Source organism: Sapajus apella, unplaced genomic scaffold (assembly GCF_009761245.1).
Source record: "Sapajus apella isolate SASKATOON/1434 unplaced genomic scaffold, GSC_monkey_1.0 scaffold78, whole genome shotgun sequence".
In the NCBI taxonomy this organism is placed as follows: Eukaryota; Metazoa; Chordata; class Mammalia; order Primates; family Cebidae; genus Sapajus; species Sapajus apella.
Window position 1 is genome coordinate 3,935,271 of NW_022437018.1, and position 10,236 is coordinate 3,945,506.

General features: G+C 42.0%; 1 pseudogene; it reads left to right on the top strand.

Moving 5' to 3' along the window:
* Positions 1–5,582: 5,582 nt before the first annotated feature.
* The window catches only part of LOC116533044, a 24,066-nt pseudogene continuing 19,412 nt past the window's right edge, over positions 5,583–10,236 (top strand).

Sequence of the window (10,236 nt, forward strand, 5' to 3'; positions counted from 1 at the left end):
GAAAAATGGGTGAGAGTTTATCTAATCAAAGGGAGAAGTTAGGTAGTTCAAGCAAAGGAAACAACACAAGCAATGTCTCCCAAATCGAGAAACAGTATAACATTTTAGAGGAACAGAAAGACTTGTATAAACTCAAATAGTTTATTAATATAAACATTCTTCAGGGCAAAAACTAATCTTATTCCACTTACTGTGTAATCTTAAACAGGTTATTTGAATCCTCTGGGTCTCTCTCACAATGTTGTCGTAAGGATCAAATGTAGTAATATAGGTAAAATACTTAGTAAATTTAAAGCCATCTACACTGCAAGGCACACGTCAAGAACTGAAACTATTATGTAGATTCACAAAATCTTGAGTGATTAAGGAAAGATGACTGGCTCTGTATAATTGGGTCACTTGAGAAAAACATGCTTGATCTTTCTGGTGTCTGTTTACCCACTAAGGCCTCCTTATACTCATGGTGTGAGGTTAAACTACAGTCTTCAGACAGAGGAGACAAGGGTTGTGTGTCTTTTGTATCAGTGATCAGAAATTTAATAACAGGGAGCGGGCAGTATGGAAGAGTGTGCTCTCTAGGAAAACAATGGAAGCGTTCAAAGAATATGCGTACAACGCACTGTTGCAAAAACATCCTTGGCAGGAAGGATCCTGAGATTTTTTTTTTTGGAGACAGAATCTCACTCCTCTTGCCAGGGCTAAAGTGCAATGGCAAGATCCCGGCTCACTACAACCTCCACCTCCTGGGTTCAAGCGATTCTCCTGCTTCAGCCTCCCGAGTAGCTGGGATTACAGGCATGCACCACCACAACCAACTAATTTTTTGTATTTCTAGTAGACATGGGGTTTCATCATGTTGGCCAGGCTGGCCTTGAACTCCTGACCTCAGACGATCCACCCACCACGGCCTCCCAAAGTGCAGGGATTACAGGCATGAGCTACTGTTCCCGGCCGGGATCCTGGGATTTTTAAAAGAAAGGAAGAAAAAGTTTGCATGTCATGTTCTAAGAATATAATCCACAAAAAAGGATATGTTTGGAAGATACCTGGAAGGAGGAAGAATTTAGGGTACAAAGTAAGAATGAAAAAGTATGAATTATGAATCTAGGAGAAGCAGAAGAAATAGTCTGGGCGACTCATGCTCTTAAAACATCAACATAAGGTATGTTTAAATTGTAACCCAGGCCAGAGAGTCATGAATAATCAGTTTGTCTTGGAGAATTCTGGAATTATAAACAAAAGGATACAACGCATTGTCCAAGGTAAATATTGACATAACTGAAGAGGAACTAGAAAAACTCTTAATGAGGCCAAAAATGCTGCATCTGGGGCAGATGTTTCACATTCTTACAATAAACACCCAAGTACAAGAAGTCCAAGGATGAGGAGTAAGAATGGTGTCCAATAGGTTGAAAAAATGGACTTTGAACAAAGATCTTCTCAAATTTAAAACAGTGATACTATAAAAACGTGAATATTAATTTTTAAGACCATGCCATTTTTTAAAATAAAGGCAATTGTCTCTGCCAGACTCTCATTTGCCCACACCTATGAGGGGATTAGTGTTCATATCCTGAAGCAGCCATCTGGTTTATACGGTGACAAACGCACGGTGGTTTCTTCCTCAACTCCCAGCTGCCCAGGAGTGAAGTGGTCTGGGAAACCCCAGCACGACAGCTGGGCCTCTGCTAGGTCTAAGCCCTCCAGCTCCTGCAATGACAAACCTTTTTGCTGAGACACACCACCACTCTGCCATCGAGGATGGCTAGGGAATGACTTCACTAATTCCTTCGGATTCACGCCCTGCTTCCTCCCAGGAGGATGTTCAGGTGGGGTAACCTGAAACAGAATAAACAGAAACCCATTATTGCTGCTTAGTGGGAGCCTGTGAAGGATCTTGTCAGCAGAAAAGCGCCATGGCAACCAGTTCTTCAAAGCATTTTTTAAAACTACAAGTTGAATTTCATCTGGAAACATCCCAATTACCCAATTAAACTAAGCTGCAGTCTTTTTAGAATAAGCTCCGATCCTGAGTGAATAGCTCAAACCCAAACCATTGCTTTCTGATATCCAGAAAATGTAAGTTTGTTGGTACTGTATTTTAGTAGAAAGACAGTTTATTAGCAGGAAGAACGAAACCAGTCTGCATTTGCACAAAGTCTCAGTGCTACGGTAACATATGAGTGTATCCCATTGGGAGCCATGAGATCCTGGTTTTACTTTTCCCACTTAACAGATGGGAAAACTAAGGAGCTATAAGTAGACTCATCCCTGGGGGACACAGAAAGAGGCCAGGGTAAGGCAAATCTGGATTTTCTTGCTTTTGCATGAGAAATCAGTCTCCAAGCCCTGTGGTTTCCACCCCTGAAATGTCTCATCCCTCACCTTCTTCTCCGCCCTCTCTCCACTGTACAAGACAGACTTAGAGGATTTGCCACCCTCTTCTCCTCCTGCTGTTGCTGGACATGTCAATGACAGCACAGGGCACACCACAGTCCACGCAAACACACACACACACACACACACACACACACACACACACCATGTTGAACTGTCTCTTGTGGGCTGAATTATGTGCCCCCCTAAATCCATATGCTGAAGTTTTAGCCCCCAATAGCTCAAAATATGACTGGACTTAGAAAGAGGGCCTTCACAGAGGTCATCAAAGTAAAATGAGGTCATACGGATGGGCCCTAGTCCCATAGGACTGGTGTCTCTGTAAGGAGAAAAGATTAAGACACAGAAAACACACCAACCCAGACAGGGAATGACCATGGGAAGACACAGTGAGAAGGTGGCCACTTGCAAGCCCAGGAGAGAGGCCTCAGAGAAAACCAACCCTGCTAAGACCTTGGTCTTGGACTTACAGCCTCCAGAACTGTGAGAATAAACGTCTGTGGCTGAAGCACCCAGGCTGTGGTGCCTTGTTACAGCAGCCTTCACAGACTGCTCAACTGCTCTTCGGATGGCAGTTCAGGTCTCCTCAATGTCACAAGCTGATAGAATTATCCGCTACACCCTCACCCACCACAAGTCTGGTGCTCCAGCCACACCGTGAACTTTTAACACTCTTATTAATTCCCAGAAATATTCCCCATCAACTTAAAATTAACTTCTCCACCTTTGCCTTCTATCAAAGTGGCATGCCTCTTTCTTCCCCATGCCTCAAGGCCAGGCCTGGATAGCCAGTTCATAAACTGCTCCCCAACCCCTTGTAGGTGTATTGCTAAGACTTGAGTGACACTTGCTATGTGCCAGGCTCTGTGCAAAAGCATTTCCTATCCACTGTCTTATTTCATCATCATGCCTAACCTACAGAATAGATATCCTCTGCTGATCCCATTTTATAGATGAGGAAACTGAAGCCCAGAGAGGAGAGCCAACGTGTTTGTCACACAGGAGGGGGCGGCTTCTCTCCAGAATACCTGCAGTCCCTTAGCTATGTCATATGTCGTCCTTCTTTGTTCTGTGCTCCCACTCCGCTTCCAATTTTTAGGCCACTTTTAGGGAAGCACTTTTAGGCCACTCTGCTTTCCTTGGAAGTTGAGAGGCAGTATGTGTAATGGGAAGTCTCTCTGTGCCTCAGTTTCCTCAACTGTAAAATGGGGATAACTGACTACATACTGTACTTTTATTTTATAAAGACTACACAAGCTACTCCATTAAAGGAAAACACTTGAAACTGTGTCTGGCACGAAGCAAGTACTTAATGAATGTCTGATACTAATTGGTTAGAGACTACTGTTCCCCCAACACATTTGAGCTCCTCTGTCCAGGTTATCTGGGTATGCCCAAGACCCAGGAGCCTATTGCAGTGCTCTGCATGGCTTGGGCACAAGGTATAAAACTATTCTAACATGAATTGATTATGTCACTTTTAACAGATACCACCTTTTGATCATCTTCTTCCTATCAACAGTTAAAGCAAAAACCAAGGTTTACCTTCGTCTACCGGGCACTCACTCTCTGCCCCGGTGTCTGACTACCTGTTCAACCTCATGTTTTCCTTTCTCCCTTTCCCTGTATTCATTCTCGCCACACTGCGACCACCCTGCTTTTCCTCAGACATCCCTACCTCACACCTGTCTCCGAGGCTTTGCTATAACCTCTCCCTTACTGTGATGTATTTTTCACAGTACTTGGTAGTTTCTTACCTAGCTATCTATATATTTATCGTCTGTCTTCCCCATTAGAATGAGAGTCCCATGAGGAGAGGAGCTCTGATTCACTACAGTATTCCCTGTTCCAGAACGGTGTATGGCACAGAGCAGACAATACCCCATGGTTGAATGAATGCATGAGTCAATCTCCAGACCCCATAGCAATGCTGAAAGGTGGGTTTTAAATGCCCATTCTACAGACTGAAAAACTGAGACTAGGAATTAAGTTATTTTCCCACGAGTACACATTTAGTAACAGGCAGAACCTGGATTTTATCCACATCTCTCTGATTCCAAAATTCTTTCCATGACACCGGGATCTCCTAATCTTAAGAAATTCATGTGCCACCTCCAAGAGTTTCACCATCTTTCACATAACATCTGAATAGTATTTGCCAAAACTTGAAGTCATTTAAATATTATGCAAGTTATTCTAGATTACATATACCTGAAGTATAATTATACCTACCTTTAAGTCTTTTCTATATTATTCAAATAATTTTATTTTGAAAGAAAAGCAATCATTTCTGTGGAATAAATCACACTAGAATAGATATGTATTCATTATGATTCAAAATATTTGTCAGTATCTTTGGAGGCAGGGATGTGGCTCCTGCATTTGAAAGCACTGATCCATGCTGCCTTATTCTACAAATCCTGGGCTGTTCCTGAGCACAGCCACCGCAGGCATCAGAACCCTCCACATCCGCACTGCCTCTTCTCGGCTGCCCTTGTTCATTCAGCTTCCTGCTCAGTTTCCTCTGCTCTTTGACAGGACATTTCTCATTGAGGAAAGGCGAGAAAGAGGTTTCTCGTGCCCTCAAAGCATGCACGTGCTTGTGCGCATGCACACACACACACACACACACACACACGTGCGTGCACACACACATGCACGCACACACATACCACGTCAGGAGCTCACGTGAGCCTGTGAGCATTCCACCTGCCCAACTGAAAGCAAAAGCAAGATGCAGGAGAGAGAAATTAATTGAAAACTTGAGGCTGTCAAGCCATACTGAGGAAAATCTCTCCCTGAGTTAAAGATCAGGAACATAATCAAGGAAAGTGCCTTCTATAAAATCCTGATTGGTTGATTGAAATCTCCAGTCATCCTGAAAATAATTGCCTGGAAGAAAGTACTGAGTGACCTGTCTGCTCAGAAAGGAGCCGCCACGCTGACAATGGAAGGTGCCCCCAACCATCCTCCCCTGCGCAGGCCTCAGCGATGATGAACTGAATCTGTTTAAGGAAGTATATTGCCTCATTATTTTCTGCTCTGACATACATGCATATTCCTCATGGATGTTAACTCTCAACAACACAGAGGAAGTGTTTGTGCTTTTTGTTTCTGCAGCTCTTTCATTTCCATGTCAGTATTTCATCAATATTCAGTCGGTACTCCTCCAGGCATGAGGAACGATGAAGATGGCTAAGGGCCCTGCTGCGGACCCAGCAACTGAAAGCAGGCCGGTGTGGGGGCAGCGTTCTCCTCCAGGTCCCCAAAACATCCTCCTACGAGGGTCTTCCTCTGTCCTTGTCTACTCCCCAGCCCCACAGTGTCCATCAGAAATGCAAATGTCATCACATTCTGTGAGCTCAAAATCTTCAGCAACTCTCCATTGCCTACATTTAAAAACCCATCATCCTTAACATGATGTGCTGGAACTTACAAGGTTCTATCTAGCCCCTGCCTACTTCTCCTAAGCATCGCTCAAACCCTCCCAGCATTAGCTCAAAGCCCTCCATGTTCTCTCACATCTCTACATCCGGACCTGCCTGCGTGGTTCCCACCACTTAACAGGCCCACTTATCTCTTCTCCTCACATCCTTATCAGCCTTGGACATTCTTTTCTGTCCTTTAACATCCTGCTCAATGAAGCCTTGTCTTACCAGCCCAGTGCCCCTGTCCACTGACTTATAGAAAAAGGCCATCCAGAGTCTCAGAGAATCGCCCTTTCCCAGCAGGCTCCCATTGTCCAAAGTCAGCTCATGCTCTGCCCTACCTCCTCAAAGAAGTCTTCCCTGATTTTTTTTCCTCTGCTCACTCAGATCTCTAACTTTCCTGAGTTTCTGTTATGTAAATCTGTGCCACAGATCTGAACACTTTTTTCTTTCTTTTTCCACTCCACCAAAGATTTGAACAAATGCCAAAATTCTGAGCAAGTCATCCTCTTTCAGGAATCTGTCCCAAGTAAATAATCAAAAACCTGATCAAAGATTTACAAACATGGACATTCATTGAATTTTTTTGAGACAGGTTCTCAGCCTCCCAAGTAGGTAGGGTAGGACTGCCAGAGTACACAACCACACCCAGCTAATTTTTTAGTTTTTAGAGATGGGATCTAGCTATGTTGCCTAGGTTGGTCTCAAACTCCCGACCTCAAGCGAGCCTTGTGTCTTGGCCTCCCAAAGCACTGGAGTTACCGGCATGGCCCACCTGGCCTGACCATGTCATTTTTCCTAATAATAAAACTCAGAAACAACCTAACTCTCTAACGGTGGGGATTCCTATATAAAATATATCTATATGGTCATTAGAAATATTTTAAAGAACATTTAAGGATATTGAAATAATGGCCATATAATAATGTTATGTAAAGAAAAAAAAACAGAATCTAAAATTTTATGTAAAATATGGCCAAGCACGGTGGCTCATGCCCATAATCCCAGCACTTTGGGAGGCTGAGGAAGGAGGATCACTTCAGACCATGGACTTCAAGACCGGCCTGGGAAACACTGTAAAATCCCACTTCTACAAAAGATACAAAAATTAGCTGGGTGTGGTGGCCCACACCTGTAATCCCAGCTACTCAGGAGGCTGAGGTGGGAGGACCCCTTGAGCCCAGGGAGGTTGAAACTTCAGTGAGCCAAAAGCGTGCCAGTGCACTTCAGCCTGGGGGAGAGAGCAAAACCCTGTCTCAAAAAAATATAAATACAAATACAAAAGATAAAACGGTAAGTAAAATTTGATCCCATGTTTATTAGATAGATGATAGATAATAGATGGATAGACAGATGATAGATGATAGATAGATAGATAGATATAGATAGATAGATAGATAGATAGATAGATAGATAGATAGATAGATAGAATGTGTGTATATACATTTTATAGACAGAAGTAAGATACCAGATGAGTAGCATGGACTCCAGAACCAGGCTGTGTGGTTTGAGTGGCTTTGACCCTGTGGTCTTGGGAAAGTTATTTAATCACTCTTTACTTCACATTTCTCACCAATTAAGTTGAGATAATAGTAATACCCTCCAGGTAAGACTACCGTGAATATGAATAAATGTATGTACAGTGTGTGGAATTACACCTGGCAAATAGTAAGTCATCTTTGTTACTATATATTTAAAAAATACTTCAAAGAACCAAAATACCATCCTTTCCAGGTGGTAGAACTTTAAGTAATTTTTATTCTTGCCTTTACTTTTTTTGTGTTCTTTTTTATTTTTCAAATTGCTTATAATAAGCACATATCGCTTTTTTAATCTAAAAAATATATGATGCTTTTAAAGAAGTAACGCACCATTCAAAACAAATTTTATTCTTCACTCTCAGCATCTTGGCATGGAGGCTTTGGGATTTTGGGGGTTCTTTTGCAGCAGGGGGGTGAGGGTACTTTATTTCATTTCATAGCAAGAGAGAGAGAGAAAACATCACATAAGCCAGTCTGCTTTGCCTAAGTCTCTGTTCCCAAGGAGCACAATAAAAAACCCCTGGGCACTGGGATAAAAGAATGGCTGCAGAATCTCCCTATTAAGAACGTGGGCATTGGAACTGACAAGAAAGTGGCACCGTCACTTTGAGCAAGTTGCAGATTTTTCTTAATTCTCAGTTTTCTCATCTGCAAAATGAGAAAAGCAGTTATTCTCGCTTCATAAGGTAGCTAAAGCAATACACAAAATTGAATAAGGCCCGTCACATTGCAGGGACCCAGAAACTTTTAGAGATGATCAAAACTTAGAAGGGAATGGCTGAGCAGCACAGGTGTAACTGAGAGAACAGCTTTGGAGCCAGACGAACTTGGATTTCCATCATGCCTCTTGTCCCTACTTGCAGTATGGTATTCAAGATCAAAGGAGGGCCTTCCACACTGAACCCCAATTATCCTCTATTTCAACATCCTATTTATAGCCTTTTAGAGTGTTTACCAAGCATTTGTTTTTTGTTGGTTTATTTCTTTGTTTCATTATATTTTATCTGTCCTCACAATTAGATTATAAACTCCATAAGAGCAGGAACCAAGCCTACCATGTTCATTATGCTATCCTGAGTGCCTAGCACAATACCCAGAACAAAGTAGTAATCAGTAACTATGCGTGCGTGTGTGTGTGTGCTCGTGCATGCGTGTGTGTGTGTGTGTATGTAAAAGAGGCATGTCCAAATGAATGAATAAATCCGGACCAGGTGATTTTAGATGCCTTAGATGCCTTTTCTATTAAGGAAATTAAATGATATGTAGTGTCTGACACATAGTAGGTGCTCTTTCAGTATTAATTTCTTCTTTCTATGTATTCATCAGATTTGCTGTTATCAAACCCACACATTTTCTAAAATTACTTTGACTGTCTGCATAAATGCTGTCCGTGATGCATCTTAAGCTACTCTCCCTTGTGCCTGTGCAACTGCTTGATAAAGGGAATTTTTTCACAGAATAGAGCAAAAAAGAAAGCTTAGAAAATATAATTTTTATAGTTCACACCCCATGCATGCCAGATACAAAAATCATTTTGATGGGCTAATTAGTGATGTAAAAAAATAAATTACAAAAATAAAAAATAGAAATGTAACACTGGGTTTTGGCAGCCAAAAGAAGAGGTTCTTTTCAATCTAAAAGTGGTCATCTTTCCAATTTGTATTGCCTTAATTCATTTCTTAAACAGAGGGGAAAAATTGGTGATTAAGATGTGTAATGGAAAATTTTCAGAGCAAAGTGAGGAGGTGACTGGAGACCATATGTTGCCCAAGAACGGAGCCTTCAGCAAACATTGAAGAAGAACAAATGTGCTGATTTGCATGCTGTTGGCGATTATGTCCTGATGAAAGAATACATCCCATTAGTACTAATGGGCATTATATGCACTTGCTATTAAAACAACATATAACCTTTCCTGAGACCAAGAGCAAAGGAGACACCACCAATACATTGCCAGCAGAAAAGGAAGAGCAATGTAAGTTGCTGAATAAGAATTTTTTCATATACATTCACATTAGAAAAGACCCTATTTGTAATATTAGCAAAGCACGGACTCTCCTAGCATCCTATGTCAAAATCAGTCCCCCACTGTCAGACATGCAGAAACCACTGTGCCTGTAAGCAATGAACGAACCTACAAGGTTAAGACATAATGGACCTTGTTATTTACCTTGATGTATGAAGTTCAGCCCAAACGATAAAACTTACAGTTAAATCATGCAATAAATATAAGCTCAGCACTCACTATAGTATACAATAAACAATGCTGGCACAAACTACTAGGCAAAGTTAAATACAATTCGCCAGAAGGTAACTTGGGTAAAGTTTTCAGTGTTAAAGAGTAAAATCATGGCCACCTGCTTCCATCAGCCAGTGCTATAAAACTAAGCAGTCCAAGCCCATCAGTTCCTCCTAAATCAATACTCAGAAGAACAGAAGTCAATCCCAAAGTGGTCAGGTTAAGGTTCTCAGGAAGGCTACCCTTACTTCTTTCTCAGACAAGACCTATGGTGGGCTAGAGAACAAATTCAGTGACATGAGTCACAATGAAGTTGGAGTCAATGTCAGAGGAAGGCTTCCCAGGTTTCCCACAGATGTTATCATACATCTGAACTGGGAAAGTATATAAACCAGGTGAGATGGCAGCAGATGTCAATAGCTATTTATCCTAGGCCCCGGGGAAGGACAATTCCTGCCTTAGCACTGCCCCAGTGACCTGAGACTCAATGATGTGGCTGTAAAGAATTGCAACCTAGGGCAAGACCTGCTTGAAGACAGAAATCATATTGTAGCCATCTTTGAGTTTCCCATAGTGCCCAACACTTTGCTTTGTGTGTGTGTGTGTGTGTGTGTGTGTGTGTGTGTGTGTG